Here is a 12,748-nt window from a genome sequence, read left to right as displayed (position 1 = left end):
AGTGTCTTCAGTAATTAGAATAATATGTGCATTTCCTGAAGGTGCTTATAATGGTATGGATGAAAATGTTTATGGTGGTGGTGTGAACCCTAAATATCTTTGCAGATATATTTGTTCATATAAACATGTATATCAGAGTCTGGTGAGACTTGTTAATTCTTACTTATTTTCTTGAGACAGTTGATGCATTTAATGTCACACAGGTGCGCCAAAATTCCCAATTTCATTTAAATTTACAAATCAGTTTTATTGTTAACACTAAGGAGACACAAGAAAAGGAGAATGTCTAGCATTTCTAGCTTTGCTAGTAGGAAAATAATCTGTGTCCTGACATTTAATTTTAATCTTGTGTGATATATAACCACATCTTCTGTGAAATAGTTTGACCTATGTGATTTATTTGTTTCAAATGCCAGTGAATGTTCCAGTCAATTAAACTGTATATTTGGGATGTAGAGATCTGTATATTGATTTTTACTGAAAAATTTAAAGCTATATGTGCTGAACTAAGAAGTTTCAAGGGCCAATTAAAAAAGAATGCTTTTATGGTTGCTGAAGTTTTTTCAAGAAAAGGAAGAAAATGTCAACTTCATAGGAAACATCTAGAAATATTTCCAATACCACATAATAAAACTGGAAATAGTATTAGCAACTCCCATTTTCATTGCACAGAAATCACTTAAAGCAGTTTGTCATGCTGCTTACATTAAACTTATCCTCACAACACCTGTTAGATAAAAATTAATATTATTCTTTATTGACCCCTTGGTGTGTGTTGATTACCGAGTTCATTACATGTATTATCTCCTGAGTACTTAACAAGTATATAAGAGAGGTACTGTTTTGTCCTTCTTAATTGGTGAGACAGACCCGGTAGGTATTATTAGTGCACTTTTACAGCTGAAAAGCAGATTCAGAAATGCCAACATTTGTCAAAATTTTACAGCAAGCCACTAATTAAGCAAGATTTTGAATCCTGGTCTTTTAAAACAATTCAGTATTCTATTAGTAATTCTTCTGATTTGTAAAATTTATTCTTTCAATAGAGAGTCTTGTGGAAGATAAAGTCAATACTGATTTCAATAAATAATTTCAATAATATTGAACTGTTTTAAAACAGCAATTGATGGGTATCAAGGAGGGCACGTATTGCATGGAACACTGGGTGTTACACACAAACAATGAATCATGGAACACTACATCAAAAACTAGTGATGTACTGTATGGTAACTAACATAACATAATAAAATAAAAAAATAAAACAGCAATTGATAAATCAAACTGCATTTTATTATTTTGACACAAAATTAAAAACTACTTGAAAGAGCGTGGTGAGGACACATCCTCCCAGTCGGCAGATATTTGAGCACATGACTTGGCTGCATTGTCAGGGGACTGGAAGAAAAGGAACACTATTTCAAGACCAGACACAGGAGGTTGGAGGAAAAAGTCATGCAAAGGTATATAGGGGTGAGCATAGAGTTTGAAGATTTTTGAATCTCATATCAGTTCTTAATGAGGAGACTCAAACCAACCATTTGATAGGATGGCTCATTCATTCATGATTTACCAGCCCCTCTCCTCAGCCTTATCACATGTTTCCATGAACCAGCAAACCATGAAGGCAGAGATAGAGTATATGCAAGGTCCCAGTAACATTGACTCCCCTCCCCTAAGGTTTATCTAGTCAATAACAAAGCTTAATGTTTATTCTACCAGAAGAGGTAAAATTTATTGCACCCTTAGTAGGGTAGTGTCTCTTAGGGGGACAACCAATCTCTTGGAGGCAAGTTATTTATATCATACCTATTACTCTCTGAAAGGGCCATTATTTTTCCTTAACCAAATGGATGCACTTTATGGGTAAGGGCTCACCTTCCCTGCCAACACTACTTTTGACACCACTTTGACCCAGAGACTCACAACTATCTGACAACATGGGACCTGACATGGTAACATCTAAAATTAAAAGATGGAGATTTTGGCAGGGAAGGTGTAAAAATGACCACATGATCAAGGAATTGACTGATTATTTCATGAGTAACACAACATAGAACCTTTACAACTGATAGAAAATTAGAATATTGGGACCAATTTAGGAATAATAATCTGTAATAGTGAGATATACTGTTCTTCAAGTTACATTATCCACATGAAACAGTCATTATATGGTGCTCTGATTCCAAGGGCTAGGATCCATAATTCCCAGAATCAAGGGGTGGAGGTTTCTCCTCATCGCTCTCAGTAGCATACCTGGTGATACGTGGGCTTCTCATCCCAGCAATTTTAGTCTCTGCATGATTCAGTGTGCTAGTCGACAGGGCCATAGAAAAATCCTTGTGGGTTATTTGTCAAATAAAAGGATTCCTATACTGGGTATGATCATCTCATATGATTACAGTTAACCCTTGAGCAACACAGGTTTGAACTGAGCAGGTCCACTTATATGTAGATTGTTTTTGATAAATACAGTACTGTACCATAAATGTATCTTGCTTATGATTTTCTGAATAACATTTTCTTTTATTTAGCTTATTTTATTGCAAGAATATAGTATATAATAAATACACTGTACAAAATTGTGTTAGTCGACTATGCTATCTGGAAGGCTTTGGTCATCAGTAGGCTATTAGTAGTTAAGTTTTGGGGGAGTCAAAAGTTAAAAATGGATTTTTCTCTCCACAGGAATTTAATCCCCCTAACCCCTGCATTGTTCAAGGGCTAACTCTATTTAAAATCCAGCATAGGTGATACTCATAGGGGCTGGATAGATTATGGTTAGAACTCTTTGTATCTATTAGATAATCTCTTGGTGCTTCCAAAACTGCTTAGTAAGAGTAAATGAACAAATATACAGATCACTGCACCTTGATGTGGTGAAAGAGTTTTTGATAACCAGGGAATAAAGTTCTGGGTCACCTCATTAAGCAAAGCACATAGAGTAACAGAGTTACTAACCGAGGGTATGGCAAATTTAGAAGGGGCAGTAGAGAGGGTGGCAGTGAATTTTAATTATGACCTCAAGCCCAACTATACCAGCAAGGATTGTATTTTGTGCTACCAACATTCAGTTAGTCTTCCTTTTTTCTTTTTCTTTTTTTCTTTTCTCTTTTAAGGATTGTACCAAACTACCAACTTTAAGAATTAATGAGAGTTCGACAGTCTCTGCCGAGAGTCGCCGCGGTTTCCTGCTTCAACAGTGCTTGGACGGAACCCAGCGCTCGTGCCCCACCCTGGCGGCCGTTCAGAGCCAGCCCTCCGCCATCTCTTCGTCGCGCCCTCGGACCGCTCCAAAGACCCCGCCGCCGCTCGCCGCCGCCTTTTCCCAGCCGCCGCCATGACGACCACGTCCCGCTCGCAGGTGCGCCAGAACTACCACCAGGACTCGGAGGCCGCCATCAACCACCAGATCAACCTGGAGCTCTAGGCCTCCTACGTCTACCTGTCCATGTCTTACTACTTTGACCGCGATGATGTGGCTTTGAAGAACTTCGCCAAATATTTTCTTCACCAATCTCATGAGGAGAGGGAACATGCTGAGAAACTGATGAAGCTGCAGAACCAACGAGGTGGCCGAATCTTCCTTCAGGATATCAAGAAAACAGACCGTGATGATTGGGAGAACGGGCTGAATGCAATGGAGTGTGCATTACATTTGGAAAAGAGCGTGAATCAGTCACTACTGGAACTGCACAAACAGGCCACTGATAAAAGTGACCCCCATTTGTGTGACTTCGTTGAGACTCTACCTGAATGAGCAGGTGAAATCCATCAAAGAATTGGGTGACCACGTAACCAACCTGTGCAAGATGGGGGCTCCCGAATCTGGCATGGCAGAGTATCTCTTTGACAAGCACACCTTGTGAAACAGTGATAGTGAAAGCTAAGCCTTAGGCTGTCTTCCCATAGCCACAGGGGTGACTTCCCTGGTCACCAAGGCAGTGCATGCATGTTGGGGTTACCTTTACCTTTTCTATAAGTTGTACCAAAACATCTACTTAACTTCTTTCATTTGTACCATTCTTCAAATAAAGTTATTTGGTAAAAAAAAAAAAAAAAAAAAAGAATTAATGAGAGTTCAGAAGTGACTTAATCTGGGGCACAAGTAGAAATTGGTAATATAATATAAATGGTACATTGTCAGATACAATGTTCATAGATCACCCATATCTCTCTGGTCTAACTTGGAGAATTCTCATATATACTGATGCTCTGAAGCATTTTCAGGAAATGAGGACAAGAGATCAAATGTTACAACAAAAGATGTTCCTATTGCACTTATCACTCAGAAAATTCCAAGAGATTTAGGAGCTGGGAGCTTGGCTGGATGAAGACCAAATATATGTGAGAAATATATTTTGGTCATCTGAATGATCAAATGTATATTTTTGTAAATCACAATATCACAGTGTGTTTGCATGTGTGCATGCATGTGATTAAATCAGGAAAATATATGAATCTTTGTAGCAAATTATGGACTTCTATTTTATGGACAGTGTCAAGAATTTAGCTAAGCTACTCCATGGTATGGTTGTTTCCATATCCATTTCATTTAACCAAGTGGCCTTTGGGGTTCTTGAACTAACACTAGCATCCTCATGTAAGCTCATGACCTAGACAACAGCCTGCAGAGTAACAAGCAACTTAAGTCACTGATATGACTTTTCCAACAGCCCTTATGGCCAATAGTTTACCCTTCACCTCCCAAGACATTCCCCTTGACACTTCTTTCTTAAGACCCCGTGGAGCTTACCAAAACACCACTGTTCTTGGTTTGAATTGACCAATCTGGTCTTAGCCTGGAATTCTAAAGCATTCCACCCATGAACCCTTAAAAAGGCATGTGCCCAGGTCCTGCCCTACTTTGCACTTTACGCTGACTTCCCTGTGTGACCTCTCAATGAGTACCATAGACCTCTTCCAGGACCTGTGAGTAATAAACTTCTCCATTTCAGTTTTTCTTACGGTCTGTTGTTGAACCATTCTTGAGTCATCATCTAGCACTCTGTGCTCTACTTAACAAAAGTTAATTTAACAAAGTCATAAGAGACAGAATGAGTTTTTACTTGAGATTTGCCTTTATTTATTTCTCTTATCACATATGCTGTGATATTTTGTGTCTTATTGATTATCTATAAATTGTCACAACTATTTTGGAAAGTAAGAAAATCTAAATAAAAAGGCTTTTTGACCTCTAAATATATAATATTTCTTATTTACTGTTCCTGGAATAACTATTGCAGAAGGATGAGATTGAAAATTTAAATATGTCATTTATGCCAGAATATTATTCATATCCATGGACTTTTTCCATATGACTTCTGGGGAATTAATTTATTGAATATGATGAAATGAGTTCACCTTGTAAAATTCATAAATTTATTGAAAACATCGTCTTTATTTTAAAACTGAGCTTACTATAAAATTAGTCATTGCAGTTAGTATTCTGCCACAGATAAAATAATATTTTCATTTAAGCTTCTGTCAGATTCAGTCAAACAATCTTAGAAGTAAATTTAATTCCTGCCAATAAAAAACACAGTGAAATCTATTAACCGTGATTCACAAAGCTGGAAAAGAGTTTTTGGAAGGCATATTTTGTTGATCTCAATTTATTTCATTTTTATCTTTCTCTGAGTCTCTTACACCTGTATGACTTTTCTAAAGAATTTCTAGTATTATAGCTTTAATTATTGTTAGGGTGAAAGGGGAGAAATCCTGCATATGTTATGGCCAAATTAAGACACGTGTCACTGGGAAATAGAAGACACAGAAAAAAGAGAAGAAAATCAAAGAAAATATCATCTTGTTGAAACTATAAGATGTCTCAAATATTTTAAATAATTTTCAAGGGCATAATCAGAAATGACTTTTAAAAATATCATTCCCTAAAAGCTTTGATTCTGTAAGGTTTCCTGTGGGATTTTATTTAAGCAGTCAGTACCTAGCTTTAGCATGGCTGAGTTAGCATAGCTCCTGGTACACAATAAGTGTGCAGTAGATATTGGTTAAAAGAAAGGAATAGATGTTATAGAAAATAAAATTTGTATTCAAAAATTTTTTTAAAGGTTTTATTTATCTATTTGACAGAGAGAGAGAGAGAGAGGAATAGCACAAGCAAGGAGAGTGGTAGGCAGAGGGAGAGGGAGAAGCAGGCTCCCTGCTGAGCAAGGAGCCCGATGTGATGTTTGGCTCCAACCCAGGACCCTGGGATGATGACCTGAGCCAAAGGCAGACATAAAGGACTGAGCCACCCAGGCTCCCCTCAAAATGTTTTTCAATGAAATTTTCAAATCATTTCCATAAGGAGCATATATATGGATGAATATTTGGGTAAAAAAGTTTATTTGCTACCATCTAACACTGGTAAATAAGAGGGAGTTTGTCAGCCTTTTAGCTTTGTTTCCAATGACTGAAAAGTTTTTAGGCCATAGGACTTTAAAAGGGAAAAGCAAAAGTTAGCAACACTATGAACACTTTCCTTAAGAGGCTTTCAGTATAAATAGCATTCAGGGATGGGGAGTCAGAAAGGAAGGAAACGAGTGAAGGATTGATGCTGTTTCATGCTATGTGGAGTGGTGTTTAGGAATACAACTCTTTCACTAAGGCAAAAAGAAGTTCCCAGACCCACTTGGCTATGGATGTCAGGAAATAACAATAAAACAAAAACAAACAAACAAAAAAAACAGGATAGGGTGAGCCACAGTGGTTGAAGATAAGGGATCTTTAGGTATTCATTCACACTTAAGCATGTTTAAACTATTACAAAAGATAAAGTGATCAAAACATGGATATTTGTCTTGGTTGGCAAAAGTGATTCACGTAGAACAAGGAATCACTTAAGTCATTCTATATAAACTAGTTAGTTCTCAAGAAAAAAAAATCAAATGTCTTCCTCTGGTCCATCTAAAATAACCAACACTTCCTAGTCTGACACAAGTACCTCTCCTACTAAATAACACATTGTATGTTGCCTAGATGACAATATTTATTCTGTCCAAATATAGATACTCTATGATTTTCCAGGTAAAGCAAGAGTCTAGGATGTTAGGGTGCAATTTTATAAACAATTCCCTCAATTTCTAAACTCAATGGTGATGTTTTGGACACTCCACACTGGTAATCTTTTTATCCAATTTCTCTTTGCTCTAGTATTTTCTTTTCAGGAAATACTTTTCTTCTTATTAGTTTCATTTATCAAGGAATAATAGACACTGGGCACTTACTACATTCCTCTCTATTTTGTTTATTTTAACAAAACCTCCTTCTTTAGTTTTATATTTATTTTTTTAATTTTTTATTATGTTATGTTGATCACCATACATTACATCATTAGTTTTTGATGTAGTGTTCCATGATTCATTGTTTGTGTATAACACCCAGTGCTCCATGCAGAATGTGCCCTCTTTAATACCCATCACCAGGCTAACCCATCTTCCCACCCGCCTCCCCTCTGGAACCCTGTTTGTTTTTCAGAGTCCATTGTCTCTTATGGTTCATCTCCCCCTCCGATTCCCCCCTTCATTCTTCCCCTCCTGCAATCTTCTTCTTTTTTTTTTTTAAACATATATTGTATTATTTGTTTCAGAGGTACAGATCTGTGATTCAACAGTCTTGCACAATTCACAGCACTTTTTTAAAAAACAGGTACCATAGCAAGTATAACACTGTAACTTTTAGAATGCAGAAAGCAACCTTGTTTTAATACATCTTCCCTATATCCTTTAATACTTTAAATTCTGAAGATAGCTGCTATTGGAGACAAACCATAAGTGACTCTTAATCTCAGGAAACAGTCTGAGGGTTTCTGTGGTTGGGTGAAGGACATTGGGGAGGGTATGTGCTATGGTGAGCACTGTGAATTGTGTTAGACTGATGAATCACAGACCTGTACTCTTGAAACAAATAATACATTATGTGTTGATAAAAAAAATAAAAGAGAGAGAGATGACTATAAGAAAACAATTTCTGAAGATAGAATTCCTCCATGAAAGACAAAGGTTGAAATGAAAAGCCCATTGGGATAAAAGAAACAACTTTAGGTGTCCTTATGTTCCCCAAAATGTGATTAAAGTTTGTTTCAACACAATTATTTAATATTTATTAAAAATTATTATACCTTAGGGGTGCCTGGGTGGCTTAGTTAAGCACCTGACTCCTGAATTTGGCTCTGGTCATGATCTCAGGGTTGTGAGATCAAGCCCCAAGTTGGGCTCTGTGCTGGACATGGAGCCTGCTTAAGATTCTCTCTCTCTTCTTCTCCCTCTGCCCCCCAAGCCCGGCCCCATTAATCTACCTTAAATTTTGAGAGTACTTTGTATCCATTCTTTATTTGTCCAGGTTTCCTTCCACTTCAAAAGTTGTGAGTTGCAAAAATGTGTTTGCTGGCTCCTTCTCTATGCAACCTCTTAATTTTGGAAAACCTCAGGGCTCAGTCCTAAATCTTTTACTCTTCTTTCTGCTATTTTCACTCCCAAGAGATTTCATCTGGACACATTGCTTTAAAACACACATATTTGCCAAAGATTTTCAAGTTTACATTTCTAGCCCTGGTTTGTAAACTGAATTTCATTTTGATTTAACCAACAACCTACTGGAAGTCTCAACGTGATTTCCTACAAATACATCAAACTTAATGTGGAAAAAAAAGAGAACTTTGACTTCTCAGTTTCTGTGCAAAGACTTCACATGGATTTCCCTCATTTTAGCAAACAGCTATACCGTTCATGCAATTGTTGAAGTCCAAAACTTAGGAGTCATCATTAATTCCTCCCTTTCTTACACATTTCATATACAAAAGAGTAGTAAGCTCTACTACCTCCACCTGAAGCATATCCCAGATAAATCCTCACAATCTATATATTTCTATTTCTTTCCACATGTACTGCGTTACAGCCTATTATCTTTCACTTCATCTAAATTCAACAATCTCCTCCGTGGTTTTAGTACTTCCAAATGTGCCTCTCTGCAAGCCATTACATTCTTGTTTTAAAAAGCCCGTGGCTTTAACATTTTCTTTAAATAAATTCCAAGCCTCTTCCCAGAGCCAGAAATCATGGCCCTTCACCATGTCTGCTGCTGCCTCTCAGAACCATACACTTTGTCCGCTAACATCTAGCCACATTTGTCTTTTTGTTCCTCTCGCCTGCCAAACACATTCTTGCCTTTGAGTCACTTGTCTTTATGTTACCTCAATGCAGAAGGCAATTTTTTTTTCTTGTTTTAACAGGTATAAATGTCTAGCTTGTAACTGGATTCCTTGCATGGATCTTGTATATAGTTTTGTTTGCTGGACTTCCATGATAAAATAAATGTGGAATCCCTTTGGTTGTAGTACCTGGGATTTCTTCATTTCTTTGAGTTTAACCTCAGAACAAATAGAAAGACAAACAGACAGTACCTTCTCTGCAGTTTTCAATAGACTTGTTCACTGTAGGAGGACAGCTAATCAAGGGAAATAACAAGGAGTGAAGTTTTAAGTTTTCTGTGGCATAATTGTCAAAAGATTTTCCTAGGCTGTCTAAAATTGGACACTTCTAAAATCTGATTTTACAGTAGACCCAGATTAATAGTTGTACCAAAAGTTGAGTGGAATCGGGCACAGCTCTAAGTCCTGGAAATTGAAGAAAAAAAAATCTCTCTTTAGAGCTGAACTCACTGACAGCTGACCAGTGGGTATGGTTCTTTCAGAGCCACAAAGGAAAAAGGACAAGTTGCTGTGAATGGGTTGGTGGTTATTAGCTTGATGGAATGACTTTCCGCAAGGATAAACATGAGAAACACAATAACAACAGAGGTCATGAATTTTATAACTGTTATTGTTATCACAGTTCCTGGAAGCTATTCATTCTCACCCCCTAGCATCATCCTTGTTGATGTCTGTCATTCTCTAAAGCAGGGGTTAAAGTTTTTTTGTTTTTTGTTTTTTTTTCTTGTTGGATAGTAAATATATTAGGCTTTGCGGGTAATTTGATGTGTCACATAAAAGGCAAAACATTGAATGGTTACCTTTTCTTGTAATTCAGATTTTCCTTGATACTTGATAAAAGGTAGCATTGTTCTGCTCATGTATCACCCAGCATAGTTTTCCTTATAGCATTCAATTGCTATTAGAAAGACTTTTGTTTTTCTGTAAGTTATCAATCACCTTTCTGTAAAAATTAATCCACTGTCCCTTCTATAATCACAGCAACTCTAAGAGTTTCTGGCGGAGAGCAGGCACTATAAAATACTTCATGAAAAAAGAAATAAATTAATGAACACCATTTTCTCTATTTGTAAGTGGCTCATAGTCACATGGCAAAATATTGATTATGAAATTATATATTTTATGTAAAAATTATACAAATATTTTGTAATATCACAAGATGTCTGATGAGTCAATCTGAGTCAGTCATTCAAGGAGAGAAATGAGGAAAAGATATTTTTTAGATCCTTATTATCTACTTGTAATTTTTTTAATTGATTAGAGAATATGTCTAAAATATTAGGGAATTCTTATAAGATCTTAGGTTATTCCAAAGAAATATATTTTATTTCCCATTCATTTAGCTCATCTTTTTTTTTTTTAAGATTTTATTTATTTATTTGACAGAGAGAGACACAGCGAGAGAGAGGACACAAGCAGGGGGAGCGGGAAAGGGGGAGGCAGGTTTCCAGCAGAGCAAGGAGCCCGATGCTGGGCTCGATCCCAGGACTCTGGGATCATGACCTGAGCTGAAGGCAGAAGCTTAACAACTGAGCCACCCAGGCGCCCCTCATTTAGCCCATCTTGACTAAGAAATCCACCGTCAAGGATTAAACTAAAATAGCTATTCTCTATTTCTGAAAGAAATAAGTGTTTCATAGAATATTTTCATATTTTTCAGCATTTCTCGGAGAAAGTATTCCCTGGTTAAAATAATGTGGGACATATTTAGTTTGCCATGTAGCAAGGTTTTTTGTTTTTGTTTTTGCTTTTTTGCTGTAGGCTTTCTGATAGGCTTTAAACGCTAGTTTCACTTTGAATGTCCAAAGGGAAAGGTAACTTCAGTGTTTTCCCATGGTACTTTAACCTGGAATCCTTTTTTTCCATGGTACATATGACTATTTTGGGGAATTGGAAACATGGTTTCATTTATCTCCAGAATTTAAAATTATACTTCAAATAATATTTCAACCTCAATATCTATGAAGTGCCAGTCCTACCTCAGTACTTTCGATCTCCTGGGTGTGGTGAACAAATACCAACATAAATTAAAACAAAAACACAAGACCAAAGTTGTCTAAATGTCACCTAAATTACTTTCTAAAGCTCTTTCAAAAAACACAGAAGTGTAGGGTTTTGTATTAATATTATAGAACCCGGGTATATAAGGTCAGCCATACCTGGGGGATTAAAGGATGACCTAAGGCTGCTTGTCAGCTCTGTTAAGTTACAGAAGTGAGGCCCCCAGCCCAGAAGGCCAAGGCTGAAGCTGAAGCTGTTCCTGTGCTAAACCTGGCCAGGGAATCTCTTTCCATCAAACCCTAACAGAGAATGAGCTAGAGGCCTGCACTGCTGTGCTCACTGGGGTGGGTCCGTGTGCAGGAGTGTGTGTAAGGGGTGATCATGGACAGGCACACATGTGCAGGTATCTCTCTGTGCATGTGTGGGTGTGGTGTGTGGGTGTGTGTGCAGCACATGTCACCCTGCTCTGTTTCCAGTCCTGGTATGCCTGTCCCTCCTACCGTTGCCATTCTTAATGCAACTTTGTTGGGAAACAGTTGAGTTCAGCATATTTTTAAAAAGAGGGGGAAGATGGTAGGGATGGAGGAGGTGAGTGGACCACAGTGTGCTATGACCAGGTGCTAAATGACCACCTATGCTTCACCTGCCTTTCCACAACAGATCTCATCTGTCTGGTTGAACTGCTGGTGTTTGGTAATTCACAATGAAACCCACTCCTAAACTTTGTGTTCAAGTTCCAGTTTAAATGGTTATTTTCATATAAACTTGTGACATATGAAAATTTTCAAATAAAGTGGACTTCATTTATAGAAAAAAAAAAGCTTTTTTTTTACCCCACTATTAAGACTTTTTACACAAGGGTGAACCTTCACAAATGGCCAAAGAAGGTCAAAAGATACAAAATTCTAATTATAAAATAAGTGAGTTCTGGGGATTTAATGTACAGCCTGGTAACTATAGTTAATAATACTGTATTATCTTGAAAGTTGCTAAAAGAGTAGATCTTAAAAGTTCTCATCACAAGAAAAATTTCGTAACTATATATGGTGCCAGATGTTAACTAGACTTATTTTAGTGATCATGTCATAATATATATAATTATTGAATCATTATGTTCTATACCTAAAACCAATATAAGATTAAAAATAATGTTATGTTTAGGGGCACCTTTGGCTCAGGTCATGATCTCAGGGTCCTGGAATTGAACCCTGCATTGGGCTTCCTGCTCAGCGGGGAGTCTGCTTCTCTCTCTCCCTCGGCCCCTCTCCCCTTCTTGTCCTCTCTCTCTTATTTGCTCTCTCTCAAGTAAATAAAATCTTAAAAACATAATGTTATGTGTCAATTATATCTCAATAAAAAAAGAATTCCACACATCCATTTAATTGCTTCATGTCATTCAATTATTGACTTTAACATTATTATGAACACATAATGAAAAAATGTTCCTCAGTAGAGGAAGGTGAATGTTGGTTATCAACAGGACGAAACTGTCTTTATTTATTTATTTTTCTTTCTTTTCATCTTCCTAAAGATCATGTT

General features: G+C 37.0%; 1 pseudogene; it reads left to right on the top strand.

Moving 5' to 3' along the window:
- Positions 1-1,370: 1,370 nt before the first annotated feature.
- Positions 1,371-4,034, top strand: LOC114206683 (ferritin heavy chain pseudogene; annotated as a pseudogene).
- Positions 4,035-12,748: the final 8,714 nt, after the last annotated feature.

Source organism: Eumetopias jubatus, unplaced genomic scaffold (assembly GCF_037043125.1).
Source record: "Eumetopias jubatus isolate StellerSeaLion01/CBP00866 unplaced genomic scaffold, mEumJub1_p1.0 scaffold_2, whole genome shotgun sequence".
In the NCBI taxonomy this organism is placed as follows: domain Eukaryota; kingdom Metazoa; phylum Chordata; class Mammalia; order Carnivora; family Otariidae; genus Eumetopias; species Eumetopias jubatus.
This window is presented reverse-complemented; position numbering and strand designations above follow the sequence as displayed.